This window comes from Parambassis ranga, chromosome 2 (assembly GCF_900634625.1).
Source record: "Parambassis ranga chromosome 2, fParRan2.1, whole genome shotgun sequence".
Lineage (NCBI taxonomy): Eukaryota > Metazoa > Chordata > Actinopteri > Ambassidae > Parambassis > Parambassis ranga.
In genome coordinates, this window is record NC_041023.1 from 12,694,328 (window position 1) to 12,711,192 (window position 16,865).

General features: G+C 41.7%; 1 protein-coding gene across 8 annotated transcripts in view; it reads left to right on the top strand.

The window, feature by feature from the left end:
* Positions 1-982: 982 nt before the first annotated feature.
* Positions 983-16,865, top strand: part of adgrb2 (adhesion G protein-coupled receptor B2) — a 169,446-nt gene continuing 153,563 nt past the window's right edge. For all 8 annotated transcript variants that reach the window (XM_028428398.1, XM_028428356.1, XM_028428389.1 and 5 more), the window contains exon 1: positions 983-1,879. The gene's annotated coding sequence lies outside the window, so the exon portion shown is untranslated. The remainder of the gene's footprint in view (positions 1,880-16,865) is intronic.

Below are 16,865 nucleotides of genomic sequence, written 5' to 3' on the forward strand. Positions count from 1 at the left end.
GTTAATACCAGGCCTTTGACATGCTGTAATCTACCAGACATATTCCCATGATAGCTTCTATTTTCCTCTGTATCATTTGCAGCTGTGTTCAATGAGCCCGCAATAGTGAGCAATTTTCAAATCTGGCCTGTGAAAGTAACACGGTCCACTATGTCTTCAGAGACATTATGCACTTCATTCTCACACCATGTTCTGCTGCAATACTCAATACATTTGTCTGGAGATGTAGCACTGTTGGTGGTGATGGTGACTATTTAAAACATGAAGAAAAAAATCTTCAAAAGCTGTCCTTCTCTTTGGCTGGGCTGCAGCAGTCATTAATGTAAAATCAATAGCAATCAAAGCCAATTTAGTGAGTTTAATTGTGCTCAAAAATTGATGACAGGTTGTAAGAAGACTGAAAAATGGATGATGGATGAATATATGGATGGCTGGTAATCTGTCTAGACTAGTGAAGCTGTACAGTAGCTCCTCTCCCACCTCCAGTAAGGCTTAAGGAGAAGCACTTGAGTTGACTAATGTCCCACTACTTTTACTTATCCTTATGCAAAATATGTGCAGCAGGCACTCCAAAGCCCAATCATGTCATCTATATTGTATAGATCTGGCTCAAGCCAGAAAGCGGTGACAAGCACATATTTAACAAGATGTAGTTTTCAGTGAAAGGTGCAAATATGCAGTGGTAATTTGTTCATTTGATATTATGTGCAATTTTTAAATTCTATGCACAAATTAGTGAAGTAGCCATATATGTGTGAAGTGATATCATACAAACATGCAGAATAATCCTTTAAAGAGTATGCGAAAACATCTGTGCTTGTACTTTGCTGTATTTGGAAACTGCGCGTGCTGACGTCATTACAGGCGATGGTGGTGGGGGCTTGCAGGCTCGCAGGAGGGAGGGGTTGAATGAAAGGGGGGGGGGGATCCTCTGTGAACGCGCCTGACGGATCCCCGGCGGAGGGCAGCGAGGGCGCGCATCTCTGTCCTCCGCTTGTGAAGCGACTGCAGGGGAGCCAGATGCCCGACTGTGAGCCGCTGCCTGTGGATACCTATCCCAAATGCCAGAGCAGGCAAGCGCCACAGACACATTTCGTCCAGTGACAAGGAGGAGGAGGAGAGAACAGGGGCAGTGAACGGAGTACGAATTGTTTTCTGCTGCGTTTTTTTCACTACCACACACACACATACATTCTCTTCTCGGTTTCAGCCTCTGCCTTCAAATGAAGAGCTTCCTCGGACTTGGAGTACCGGGCATTAACAGAAAAAAATCCCGTTATCCCACTCTGCCCCTGCTGCTGCGGCGCTGCTAACTGTGAGCGCGTCCTCTCACTGCTTTGGAATATACAGCGTGCCTATATGCGCAAAACCATGGAGATTATATGACGTGGATTTATTATTATTATTTTTTTTTACCTGAACAAAACTGGACATCTACAATAACGACGTGCTTTCTTCTTCTTTTGGTTTAGTTTTTCTTGCATCGCATTTTTCTTTTTTTCGTTTTGCATTGCGTTTTTCTGTTCTGTTCTTCGTTTCGTTTGATCCGTGGGCTACTTTATGATTTTGATGTCCTTAGGTATTCCTCATTCTTTTTTTTTAATTTATTAATTAATTTATTTCCCACACTTATCGTTATTATTGTTATTATTATTATTATTGTTGTTGTTGTTACTGGTCCGTTCCGGACACGCACAGAAGTGGGATGCCTCGCGGAGAACATTTGTGGGGTAGAAGAATCCGCGCAGCGGCGAGGGTGAATGAATAACAGTCTCCCTCTCCATCTGAGATGTGCCATGGATGGGAAACTTAATTTGTATCCACGGAACCGAGCGGGGAAAAGCCGTCGCCTCAAATAACTACTGCTGACAGCGATCAGGTAACACATTACCTCCAAAACTCTACAAAAAACAAACCACACTTGTTTCTTTGTGTCGTGTACAGTACTCCATATAGCTTTGCAGTCTTATTTATTTACTTATTTTTTTATTCTTGACATCCATGTGTAAGGATCACTGTGTGTAAGTCTGGCTTTAATGACGCATATTGTTTTACATTCATGCTACAGGACAGTCATTTTCGCCTTAGTTTCACAGTACTGGGCAGCTATCCGAGGGGATGTGTGATCCGTGAACCTGAACGAAAGTCGTGGTCACACACACACACACACACACAAAACCCATATACATATCTGCAGTTGAATTACAGCCAATTAATAGAGCACAGGTGGACAACAGAAGCCCCCTGAAAGCCGGATTCCTCAGTGGGAGGCACACAGAGCTGTTAGATTGCTTCTAAAGCTGCTGGCAGACCTGTAACTTTGCGCAGTGGCCAAAAGAAACACACACACACACACCCACACACACACGCACCACATCGTGCGCACGTTGCCCGCACAGACACTTTTATTTCCACACACTGGTTTGCCTTTCTCGACGCATTCACATTGTCACGTCCACCGCCCCCCATACTCAAATACCCACAATGATGGTTTTCTCTTTCCTCGTGTGTGTGTGGGTTTTCACGATGCCATTTTGATTTTAGAATAACATGAATAAATCAGAGCTCTTGCCACACGGATATGTGCTTCTTTAACAGTGCCCCTAATGGCTGGAACTGAATCTTGGCGGGAGGATGTATCCTCCGTGGCCTGATTCACGTACTGTATAGCTTTATAGGTTAGAGGGCTGATGCCGATGATACTCCCTTTCCTGCTGTGCGCACTGTGCGCCTGGGTGAGTGGGTGCCTTCTCCCTTTGAATGTTAAAGAGCCAGGATGTACCAAAGACGCCAGAGAGCGTGCTCTGGAGGTGGAAAGAGGGGGGGCTCCTTGATTAACATCCGTACTGGCGTCTCACCACGCAACAGAAAGCTCTTTGAAAGCTACCTGATCACTCACTGAGGTCCGATTTGTTTGTGGGGGCGATTTATTTGCATGCGCCTCTGACTGTGGTGTGTGCGCATGCCGCAGTGCTGCTTCTTAGCCGTACATCTCCCAGTCTTTCAGTCTTATTTTAACCAAAGTAGCCCAGGCTGTGCTGGCTCTTATGAAGTCTGAGAAAAACGGTTATTCTGATGTGATTCTCGCCTTGTCTCCAGTCGGCAAGCAGGTGGCTCCGGTGACGCTGAGCAGGAATGACAACCGGGACGCGACAACGGGAGTGCAGAGGAGCTTCCAAGCATCCTCTCTCTCGCTCTCTCTTCTCTACCCATCTGTTGAGCATGCAGTGTGTGCGCTCTTTCCGCACGCACCTCAAATCAAACTCCCACCACGACTGCGAAATTCCCTTTAATAATACAATGTAACATACTGTACATGGCAAGAGCGACCTCGATTTTTCTGTTCCCAAGGTAGACGTCTGTGCTGTGAAACAGTTTTATCGTCCTTATTCCACCACTGAGTCAAGGCAAACTCTGCTTCAGCAGCCTGTGGGTGAACTGTTGTGGGCTATTTAACGGGGACACTGATTCATCAGCAGTGACTGTCTCTGGTTCTTAGCACCATTTACATTGTGGATTAACGGGTCGCATAGTATCCCTGATATCATGCTTCAGCTATTATGTAAGAGACTTGTAAGAAAAAAATATATTATGCTTGGCCACAGAACCATAAAAGAAAACTGACTTTATTTGTTGAACTCCTTGTGCTGCATCCCTGTGAGCAGTGAATAACCCCACCTCTTCTTTTATTTAAACACAATGAATAACCTTGTTTGTTTTTATTTCTCTGGGCTGCTTTTATAACTAATGGAGGTGCCAGTGCTGCTTTTAGCCAAGTTGAGCAACCCACGGATGATGGCTCATGAGCTGAATTTGAGAATAGGCACCTTTAGAGCACAAAGGGTGGGCAGGGTCACTCAAGCTTTATCAGTCTTAGTAAATTGTCAGCTAACACTTTCCAGCCTTGCTCATGGTGTTCAATCTAAAAACTGGAAAGACTGAAAGAGCTTAGGCGAACACTGACTTTATGACTTTAAGAATACGTTTTTTCCCCCCCTCATGCTTATAATGATGAAGAAAAAAAAACCTCTCACTTTGGTTCATTTACATTAAGCACCCAGATCTGCCATGTTAACCTGGATTGATGTGAAGTCATGTCCACTGGTAAGCACTCAATTTCAGCACTCTGGACAGCGCTTGAGTCTGAACAGCTTTCCTTTGCGTGTCTTTTTAAAGACATTTATACTGTACTCCCACTGGATTGTCCACAGGGACGAGCCAATCTTGAAACAGGTGTTGCTGTTTTAGATGCATTTTTGTCATTACAGTTAGCAGAGTAATATAAAAATTCCACTCAACTGTTAATGCATATGGTTTGACAGCAGGCTGTCAGCTTTACAACCAAAACCACCAAATGATTACAACAACAAACCATGGGACATGGCACTGAAATAGTGTCACAGGTTTGGTATACATGATACTGTAAAATAATACATGTTTAAATGAAGAAAACACACATAGGAATTATGCATTGCAGCTGTAATCCATCACAGCAGGATTTAATACACTAATTTGGAACAGGATTTGCACTGTGTGTGATACAGTTGGTATCACACATGAAGCTAGTGTTTGCATTGCTTTGAGTGCAGAGCTTGTGTGTGTGTGTTTTTCCACTATGTTTTGGGTGGTGTTGCCTCCGAAGTAGTTCCTTCCCCCTCCTGAGTCTGTGTATCCTTTGCCAAACTGGCTGCAGCCATTGCCCACAAAGGTCTCCAGAGATTTCTGTTCCTCCTTCAGGATGAGCCTTTTTATGTGGAGCATCTTCCAGGCTGTCTTTTCTCAGTATCACGGTCCAAAATGAGATCACGCTATCGGGTTAAACATTTACAAAAAATATACAATTGTGATTTCTCAGACAGATATTGAGATTTCATTGAGCTTACATTTCTAAATTGCAGTCTTATGCTGTTTGAAAACAATTGCCTGGTCAAAGTGGCACTGCTACAAAGTGGTATATATGGCTGGATATATTTGGTAAAGTTGGTCCATATAGACAAAGGTGAAACCTCTGAAGAACAGATTTGGATAGTTGGTTGCAAACTTCCACCTTTCAATTGTAACATAAACATGGTGTTGAAGAAATTGTTATGCTCATTTATTGATATTGAGTCACTTAACCTTATTGCAGTCACAAATAAAAACACATTTATTACAAAATGAAGTCATAAATTTGTCCAATTTGACCGAAGAGAAACGTGAAGGTTAAATAGAACACAGAAATGAGTCAGCGAGTAATGACTGCGTTTTCACTAAATGATCATCTGAGCAGCTGCTGGAGAGGCAACACAAATGACAGCATGACACATATCAGCTAAAGATGTATGAAAACCACCCAGCTCTGTGGCAGTTTTATAAGGCCTGCAAATGTGATACTAATAACATCTTCAATATCCACCCACATGTCATGCACTAATGCTGGCAATGCTAAATCTTTCTCCCTCTCGCTCTGTCACACACATACTGCGCACCCACCTCTTTCACCTATCTCTCTCTGTCTCTGTCTGTCTCTCTTTCTCTCTCTCTCTCTCTCTCTCTCTCTCTCTCTCACACACACACACACCTCAGTTTTGCTCAAGCAACACACACACAGCAGGAGGCAGAAAACAGTGCACAAAGTGATGGCACCTCAAGCTGTGTGTGTATGAGTGCATACATGCATGCTGTTTAAATAGTGCATATGGACCAAGGGCCAGGCGACAGCTTGGTCTTGCGTGGATCACTGCACCCTGGCTGGGCCATTGTTCCTCTGACACCCCCCCCCACCCTTATACACAAACACACACTTCCTTCCTGTCGTTGGCTTTTTACTAACAAGCTTTCTGCTCTCTTCTCCGCTTTCCATTTCTCCTCCTTATGGTCTAGCCCCATCCAACCACCTAATTGAAATATTATGTGGGACCCTTATTATTCCCTGTGTTTTTAATATTTGACTATGATTCATAACTGTAAGGCTGGGGTTGGTGTATTATGTTCAGCTGGATATCAGTGTGGTTGGCTGAACCTGTTCAAGTAATATGCACCGACAACTACGCTTAAGACTTTTCATCATCACATCTAGAATCTGCCATCAGCTGTGTGCTCCATCAGCAGCCCAAGGCCACTGCTTAGCATGTGGGAAAGAGCAATGAGGGGAAACAAAATCATAAAATATAAACACTTGGTTCAAGGGTGGGTCATAGAGATATAGGAGTTTCCTCAGCAGATAATGTATCTACCATCCTCCTAACATCATACCTATATATGTATCTATATATGTATGTATGTTTCGCACCCCTCCTACTTCATATTTTCTGCCATGCTGCCATGGAGTCACAGATGCCTCTGTCACTGGGGCAGCGTTCATTTGGCACAGCCCCGGGTGACTGTGTCAATATTTGTAGTGAGTGCCATTTTGGTTTGGGGCGTCTCTACTGCATGACTGGGCTTGGGCGAGGCTAAGGCTAAAAGGAAAATCAACAGGAAACAAAAACCCCGGCCCTATAGACTACCTCTGCACAATTAATTAAGCCTTTTGGCAAGCAAAGTGAAAGGATGGGCTCTCTTTGGGAATAGATAGGTTTAGGTTGCGGGAGGATGACGGGGAAAGAAAAAACAAAGCAAATTAATTGCCTTGAATTGCTGAGATAATTCACATCTCTGATTAATATTGATCGCACAAGGGATAAGAAACTGCCACAATACAGCCATAGAGATGCGTTAATTCGATGAGCTTTTGTGTTAATAACTCTCTTTGTGCAAAGATGAACAAGGAGACTTTGCTGGGCAATGACTGTGCAATTTGAGGTTGTTACTTGGCACGCTTTGAGCTGTGTGTTTGTGTACGCACAGGCTCTTGGTTGGTGACTGACTGTGTCCCAGCAGTAATATTTGCCTTTTATGTAATGTTTTTCATAATGTGTGGCCCATGGGGAAGGAGAAAGAGCAAGAGCTGGCAGATTGTATTGATTCAGAGCATCTAAAGCTGCTGTTTTATAGCGCGGTACAGGAGGGCCCGCGAGGATTCCTTTAAGTTAACGTGTTTTCGTGATTGCTTTTTCTCAGCAACTCACTGGACATGTCTTAGCTTTTCATTCTCCTTCATCCCTGTGCCTCCTATTTGTTTCTTTCCATTCACACGCTCCCCAACACCTTCTTGTTTTTGCTTTTATCTTATGTCCAAGCTCTCTTTTCCCATAGAAGTATAGCCACTCTTTGCAGCTAGCACACAAGCAAGGCAGCCAGTTCCACTGCTTAACTCAGTGTTCAGAGGGCGAGGACTCATCTGCCTCAGCACATTGGCCCGATCATCAGCAGCATGCCCTGCTGCTGCACCCATCGGCCCCTATTACAGCTCCTTATAGGGGAGGATGCTCTATGTTTTCAGGCCAACAAGTGGAATGCTGTGCTCTGCTGAAGCAAATGGAAGGAGCCTGGACTCCTTTGTGTTGTGTTCTAATGGGATCTGATGGGTGCATGAGTGTAAATAAGGAAGTCACCTGCATTATAGTTCTTTTAGCTGGAAATATTGAAATGTTGCAAATGTGGACCCTACTGCAGGGTTGTGTTTGATTTCATATGCAAAGAAAAGTACTGAAACAAAATATTTTTTTTTCTTTATAAAGTGTTGCTGCCATTAGAAATTAGTATATTGTTTTTTTTTAAGTTTTTTTTTACAAAGGTACTCTGTCTACAGGTATTTGGTAACTTGGTGATATAATTGAAGCTCAGACATACGTAGTAAATGCTATTCTAAGAATACACTCAGAGGCCTCTGACTCTCAACATCTTCACACTTATCCTGGTTGAATGAGATTTAAAAAAAACATTTATGACAAAGTAAGAGCTGGAAATTATCTTGAATAAGGGCATGTCGCCACCTTAGGCTGTTGTGAATAAAACGTGTTCTTGGAATGTGCTCATCTTGCCTCATTGAATGAAGGTTGAGAGAAAGGAAATATGACAGGCATTCAGGGGTAATATGCTGTGATTTTATGTGCCGCCAGTTTTCATGTTTCATTAGTTTTAGTTCAGCTGTATGTGTGTGTGTGTATGTTGATGCATGTGAGATTATCCATGCCTGAGATGTGTTAGTGTGTGTGTGTGTGTGTGGAGCATCTCCCCAGGTCCAGCAGCCTGTCAAAGCTGTAGCTTGTGTATTTTTGGAGGAAGCAAAGTGGACAGGTGGAATTCCAGCCCAGAGGCATGCTGGGTAGACTCACAGTGTGACAGGTGTGTACATTGACAGCGCAGAGTTGCCATGGAGATGATTAGCTGAATCCCAGTCGTATATACTTGTTTTGTGCTCATGTTAAAATGTTGAAATGGAGACTAATGAAGGCTGATAGTGTCTTCAGACTCTCTGTGTATATTTATGTATACATCCTTCAGTTTCTTGATTCTATGTGACATACACTTGCATGAAAATGTGGCTCTCTGATGTGGTTAAAAATCTGCATGAATTAAAGATGTAATTCTTTACTTTGTTAAACAGACTTGCTGTGTCATATCAATAAAGAAGAAGAATAGCAGCGGGTGGTTTTAGAAACTCCCTCTGGGCCATCACTCATAGTTTTTCTAACAGTTTTGAACCTCAGTGTTAGCTCCATTCATTGCTATGTTGGCAGTGATTGACTCCACTTGACTTCTTGCTAATCCAAAAAGTTGGATGACGACTGTGTGCAGGAACTTTTTTTGTTCTTTTTGTACCAGGCTTTAAACATGTGACGTTCAGCATTTTAGGTAGGGGGCCATAGCAGAGGTGTTACTTGTAATTGCTTAGCATCATACCTGGAGACATTGAATTTGGTGTTTGACAGTTTGGTTTTATTTTAACATCTAAAAGACTAACTAACTAACTAACTAAAAAAAGTGGGTGTCACTTATAGAAAACCTCACTTTGCCTGTGCCCAAAACACTTCCCTTTGAGTATATGGAGGAAGCCATTCCATTGCTCAAACTGATGGACTACAACTATGTCCACACCTGAAACATTTATAGCCCTTATTATTTAGTCTATCTAGTCGGATTTCATTTTCTGAGGTGATGTTGAGGGCAAAATAACACAGAAAATGTATGTAATAGCTCATGCCAACCCTCATCTACTTCACCAGAACTCCAATTTTCAACTCATATAGGGGCCTGGACCTTTGCAGGTTATATAACTGGTGCCGAGTGGCAGTGGGTGAACTGATTTTTGTTCCAGTGATTTGCAATGTGTGTGTGTGTTTGGGCCACTAACATCAAGTGTATGTGTCCCTAAATGCCAGCGCAGATGTTTGTTTTAACAGCACAAAGTGACGGTGTTTTGTGGCGCATGTTTGTGACAGTTCAGACTGACTGATTCCAGACTTTACAAGTAGCTCTAGCTGCTTCTCTTATTTCCCTTAAGACCATCATCTTTTGCTGCTGTCTCTGTATATTCATCAACTGGAGTCAAACACTACCGTACAGCTGGTGGTATAACTACAAAACTCTGCTGGAATTGGAACATCTTCACCCTGGGTTGACATGTCTTTGTGTCAACTTTTGACAAATACAGAAAATCTGGATGTGTATCACTATATGCTTGCTGACTTTGTCTCCTTTTGTGTCTTTTGAATTTTTGTGTTGTGTAATGCAGCTGAAGGGCAGCATTTAACATATTTTCCCTGAAAAGAACTAGAGCAAGTTTTCTCACAGGATGGGTAGTGACATTAGGTAGGATAGTGAATGCACAAAATGTAATTTTATGCTAAAATGCCCTAAACTTTATTTAAAGCATCCCTTAGTGGTCAGTGAGTACTGTTTACCAGGTTGAGGTTTTAGTGTTCTATCTTAGGAGAAACCAAAAAAAGTATGGGCATTGACAACAGTGATGTTAAAAAGACATTCTCAGGAATATAAATTGTTTTTAATGCTTTAAAGACAAATTAATTTAAATGGAGTACCACCAAGGAATACAGGTCAGACTATCATCCCTTCACAGACGCATTGTGTCATTTACTTCTCCCCCCTGCTAAACATCGCGACCACAAACTGTGTCATCACGCAGCCCTCCTGCTACCGTCACAGCAATTAGACAGGTAGATGAAACGAGAGCGTTGCAGAGGCCAGCAATGTAATTAAACCTGGAGCGAGAGGCCAATGCACTCCCATGAAACAAATACCCTCCGCCACAGTCTTCTTCTGTGTGGTTTAGTTTGGCTGTGTGTAGTATGCTAAGTGTGGTACATGCAACACCACGGTGATGTATTTCAAAAAGACCAGCATAAGTTAGGCTAGTGGTGAGACTGTATCAAAACAATAAAGTTGCAAACTGTAAATCCAAAACAATACATTAAAAGACACTATAAAACACTACGCCAAGCCAGCACTAACAAGAAAACTGGCACAACCTGTGAGGCTGTGATAAGCATAGCTAATGCGTCTACGCTGGGTCTTTGGAGCAAGACTTATTAGTTTCACAATAAAAGGCTCCACAGATGTTTTTTTTTTTTTGTTTTTTTATTCCCTATCACAGAGGTCATGGAAGATACAGTTACACATAGGACCTTTCACCCAGGAGACTTGATGTTAACTTGATTTACATGCAATCAAACTATTAACAACATCATAGTCGTCATACTTTGAGTTAAAATAACTAGCTTATTGTCCGACCCAACAATTAAACAGACAACTCATGTCCTATGAGCTTTTTCTGCTTGGTGCAGTGAATGAAAACTGGGCTGGATAAGGAAAGAAGTCAGATATCCCAAGCTATGTTGAGATTTCCCATCACATAAACATTCTTCCCAGTCTCAGAATCATGCCCCTTTGTGTTGCTCTAACAAAACCTGCTGACTTCCACCTTGCAATTCCCATTCTGTTGTGCAGACTCAAAGCTCATGATCCTACAAAACCTTGCAAAGGTCTAACAGGCATGAAACAGAAGCAGGATGGATGGCAATCATTTATCCTGTAGAACTCTTCAGCTGCAGAAGCTTCATCCACTCAGCCCTTCCTGAAGTCCTCTGGACTATTGGCTCACTGGCTCTAAGCTTAAGAAGGCTCTCATACTCATGGCAGAGGAGGCTCAGCAATGGATCTTCTGGCTTTAGCCATAAGAGAAAACAGATATTGAGGACACGACAACTCGCCTGATTACGCAGTGACCATCTGAGGTGTGACTTTAGTATAAATATTGATTTTTTTTTACAGCTGTGCACTCACGAACATGTGGTTTATAAACAAAACAAAATGAGAGCTAGTTGGAGCCTTGAATTGTCTTCTGGTGAATCAACTTCCACGAGTGTGCTCTGCTGACACGGTGGTGGTTTGGCCTACACTAAACAGAGGCTGTAAAAGACCACATTGAATTGTTTGCTGGCCAAGAGTGAAGTTTTGTGACACAACACTTGCATAGTGAAATCTAACATGTCCACATAGTGCAATGTGAGTTGGTGGTACACTGCTAAAATAATGAGTCTCGATGCAGAAAACTGGCATATTGAAAGAAAGATACATTTTTTTTTCAGAAAAACGAGTGATTGTCCTGCCACTGATCTTTTTTAATGCATAATGTGTAGCACAGCTTCAGTGCATGATTATAAAACATCATCTTATACAGCAGATGGCACAATTAGAGCTAAAAGGTTTCCATGTGTGGGGAGGATTTGAAGACCGTTTCATCTACTTATAAACCAAGCCCTGAAACCTATAATGTAAAACATGTAAAGGTCATTCTGTCAGGTCTACTTTTTCTTGTAGGGCACAAGCATTACACACAGAGCAGTCATTGGCATTTTTTAATTATACAACAGGTAACAGAGTCTATAAAATCTCTACAGTAAGACTTTGACTCTGCAGGAATGTAATGCTCTCAACATCTCTTCCCTCACATGAATGCTTCCTATTCAGCAGTGTGACAGCTGCACTCCTACTACTATGCTGAGGCACACCATGACACATCACATCTCATCACATAACAATTATACCTCAGCAGATGCCCTTTAATTAAGAATATTGCCTACATTTTAACCTTGTGATTTTGACAAGAAAGATGAAGGATGTCTTAAGATGCCCTTTAGAAGACATCATCTACTAAGCTTGGTTTTATCACAATAAACTTATTACCCACCCTAAATTTGACATTAAAATATTTTAGCCACAGAGCTACTTGTGAGCATTATTTGTAACCTAATCTATTCTTAGACACATACTCAGCTTTTTAGTACACTTGCATTCAGCCACCATGCATGCAACATTAAAATCAGCCTTTAAAACCTCATGACTTTCTCTATATGTGCTCTAGTGAAGAAGAAAATCCCCGGCGATGCTTAGATAGGTTTTATTGCTTCCGGCCTGACAGCATTTTAATTCCCCTTGCGGTTTCAGTATCATAGCAGACCAATCTCCTCTCACCACACCATCAGCACCTTTCTCCCGGACCCAATTTAGACCGTGATCCTAAAACTAGCACGCTTAGAGACCCCAGAGATTTAGAACAGTGCTCTTCGTGGAATAGCACCCCAGTACCTTAAAGGTGTAGTTCGTCTCAAAATGTAATTAGATGCTGCCAATCTCTCACAAACACTTGGGAAATAGGGGCTAGTGGGTCTCTTTAAATTTAGATGTTTTTTCTGAATTGGCAGTGTCCTTTAGAAGTAGAGCAGAACTCTTGATTTCGAAACCCTTTTTGTTGAACATTAGAGTATCTTATTCTTCATTGTATCTTATCTCATTTCCTACATATTGCTTTTGTTGAAGCAGACATCTCAGAAAACAAATTGTCAACATATGCATTCAATAATTTGGAAAGCTATCCAAAGGTCTCCATCTTTTTGGAATAATGAGGACAGTCAGTGATCTCCCCTAATACTCAATATGTATTTTATATTGAGAAATGATTCACACAGCACCCTATGTGCTCTTTAAAGTGATAACATCATAAGTATCTCTGCGTTCATCTGAGTCCTCCTATCCTTCTCGACGGATCTGTTGGGCAATATGATATTCAGTAATTTATGGTAGCTGATGGTGTCTTAAATCCTGATGTAAATGTGGATTAAATCCGATAGAGATTATCATGGGAATGTAGTTAATGGGACCCCAGCTTTTGATAATTCTATTTCAGCTGTCATGCCAATGCCATTAAAAGCTTTTTAGCATATGTATACTATGTAGAATGTAGAAGTAGTACCTGTGAAGTAGTAAACCTGTTCCATGCTGCAAAAGTCATTGTTGAAGTTGGACACACCCTGCTAATACACTGTGGTATCTCCAAAGCTCTGTCTGCACCGCACTGGCTTTACACTTGAGATTTGGCTCCATTCTCCCTTAAGGCACGGTTAAACGGCTGTAAATACCTATTTAGCGAACAAGCCTGGTTGTTTGACCACATGAATCACAGCATAAGCCACATCTTGCCTGTATGCAGAGTGGCATTCACCCCCCTTTTTTTCTTATATTCCACACTTACCGGATTAAATTTTACTACATTTGTGTGCATGTTTGGCCGTGGGCGTACTGTACATGCTGAAGGCTGTCCGGAGTCACTGTCAGAGCTGGACAGCAGAGGGTGACGGCGAGAATAAGAGGCTACTGGCATTATTAACCCCTCACTGAGTTGAGTGGAACAGGCAATTACAACCAGTCATATAGCTGTCACATTGCCAGAAGGAGACAGCTATAACGTGCGCACGCACATACACGCGCTCGGGCAGGCAAAAAGCATCAGATTACTCCCTCAAAGCAACTGTGCGAGTTTTGCCGAGCAGTGGCAACAGCAGCCTCTGCAACACAAGTGATTCTGCCTTCAGGTGATATAGGGATTTCCTGGCTGCTTGCGTCCCTCCTTTTGATGTCCCACATGTGCCACTGTGTTCATAGATGGAAATCGATTGATTAACCATGATCAATTAATTAGTGTATTGGACACACTGGTGTTCCTATAATTGCAGCTTTAGAACATTAGATGATAACTTTGTGTGTTTGTTGCCCTTCTCCTACGACATGTTACACAAAGAAATATCTTCCAATATTGGTACAGAGGAACTTGCCTTCCTGATCTTACCCTTATCAGCTTTCATCAGACTCTACAAAATGAATGGGCTGGACAGGGAGCCAGATAAATGGAGACCAACAAACACAGTCTGGGTGTCCATATACCTTTGTCCATATAGTGAAGGTTACAGCTAACTGGATTGATAAAAATAAAGGGTGACTGTACACAGAAACAGAGTGGAGGCCTTAAATTTGACTCTAAAGTCATAGAGTAAATTTATAGTCATTATTTTAAATAGTTATTAGTTCAATATTTTCATTTCTTATTTTTTGCCTTGTCACCAAATATTACATCAAGATAAGAAGAGCAGTATATAAGTCCCAGACATATCTAATACTTTTCTCATAACATCTGTCTTTATTGCAACATATTCCCCATTTCCATCTCTCATAAGCGCTCCCCTCTTCATTGCTGTTACTGTCTTAGCACTCCACCTACACTGACTCCCTCATTCTCACCTTCTATTTCAGGGTGTTAAGCTGCTGAGCACGGCCAAACCTGCTCACAGCAGTATATCTGATCAAATCGATACCTATTTCTCTCTCCAACACTTTTTCTATTCTTTCCTCTCGTTTGTGACTGTGGTTAGCCATGATGGGATGATTGGAAGGCGATACATCCACTGGGTCTGTCTTGTCTGTGTGAGATAGATAGATTAGTGAGGAGGGAGTAAGATCAGTGAGAGGGCTTTGCCGTGCGGTTCTGCAATAAGGTGTTAGCAGATCCATCAGTGTAGCACGCTTAGTGGAAGCCAACCCGAGCTTACTGGACTCGCTCAAGATGCAATGTAACTCCTCTACCCCCCCCCCCCCCTCCATTAACACCTCACAGCACCAATAAGAGAACAGATTAAGAAGTCTTGTAACACTAGTAAACAATCAGCCATGTGTCAGACGCTTTCCAGTTTTGTCTGTCAGATGGTCATGTTTCTGACTAGAATCCATCCTCACCTCTCTGTTCCTTCCTTCTTGGCTGTCTCTTTGCTTCACATTTACTCTGCCACACTTGAAACTGTGGTGTGCTAATTTAGTTGCATCTTCTGTGAGAGCTTAATCTTTTTTTTTTTTGTTCTGTTCATTGAGCCTTTTCTCACTCCCCTAGATGATTATGTCTTCCTCTTTCAGCATGGAGGAAGACTTATTATTATCTGGATGCAGAGTATAAGGGATACAGAGTGTTTCTGTTTGTTTAGCGGGACCAGAGGGGGGTCAGCCTGCTGCTTCCTTTCAGACTTCTTTGTTTTGCTCTCCTCTTCTTCTGTCTTGCTGCGTTCTTTATGTGCCTGTGTTTTGATGCTTTTGTTCAGTGGCTCAGGTCCTGTTAGTTTGTTAGGAAAACGTGTGGAGCCACAGTGTTTCAGAACAGCAGACTGAACACACACACACACACACACACACTCAACTCACACATTTTATTCATGACTCAACATTCAGGCCAGCACGATGTGAGCTTATGTGGGGATATGTGCTGCCTTTGTTTTTGCTCTTTTATCAACATCTAAAGACTCCTCGTACTCTGTCTTCACACACACACACACACACACACACACACACACACACCTCTGTGTATTGTCCATTCATAGCACTCTTACCCCTGTCTGTCCATGAATCTCTCATACACTTACTCAAAGGCTGCTCTTATATTAAGAGTTTTGTTTACTTTTTTTTACCTTGGCATATGTGTCTTTCACTATTCTTTATTTTGGGAACCTGTTGTTATGGTTACGAACCAGGCTACTTTTAAAAATCCGTGTCCTGTCTTCCGTGTGTGGTTTTGAATCTTTCCCGTGAGCCTGCAAACACATTTTTTTTTTGTTCTTTGTCCTTTAATGTTTTCAAACTTCATGCAGAGGTGTTGAAAACAAATTTCCAAACGGAGAACAATAAAATACCTATTTTTTTCCCAGCACACATACACAATAAAATATTCCCCAACACATCAATTAATTAGATCAGATTCCTGACTTGTACCCCAGAGGAAGCCTACAGTTGTGTTGGGTATACTGAACACTCAAGTAATTACCTCACTTAAATCCAAATATCCAAATATATTTCTAATGTTTAAAATGTTTTTGTGCTTTTATTAATTTTGCAACTGAGCAACTTTGATAAAAGTAATGGATACTAGCTGGTTAAAAATGTAGTTAAATATGTTTGAAGTAATAATCCAGTGGGGACACAGTTATATACTTTATTTACTCATAAGCAAAGGTAAAGTTGCTAGGATACTAGTTTTGACATCCAAATAGGCTGATTAAGAGGGATCTGTCACACATAACAATTTGGGAACTATACTAAATTAACTATACTAAATAGTTGCCTATTCAGCCATTGTTCAGATTATGTGTTAACCCCCCCCCGTCCTCCATCATCTCGGTCGTGACACCTTTCTCTCCCTCCCCAACTCTTTTATAACTTTGCATTTTTTTTACTTGTGCCTCACTGCTGGCATTGTGGATTCAAACATCATATATTTATGAGAAGCCCTTAAATGCACTCCAGTTCTGGAGGCGTGGTGATGAAAAGAGATTTTTTTTTTTTTTTTTTTTTATTCCTCCTCATCCGTTCTACGGATTTTATCTTTGTTGGCACTCATCCTCCCTATCTCATTTCCCGCCAACTTGTATTCATCTAAGGCAACTAATGACACAACTGAAGCATGTACCCAATCGAGGCAAAGCTCTGATTGGCTAACTAACAGAAATCCTTCTGCTTGATCAGAACTTTGATTGACACCCTCTCACATCTCACTTTCAAAACGAGCCCACATTAAACGGATTTGTAGGCTTTCATTCGCAGAAGCAGATTGTTCCTCTCTTCCGCAATACATAATGAATAATAAATGTCAGTTATGGTTATGATCATAA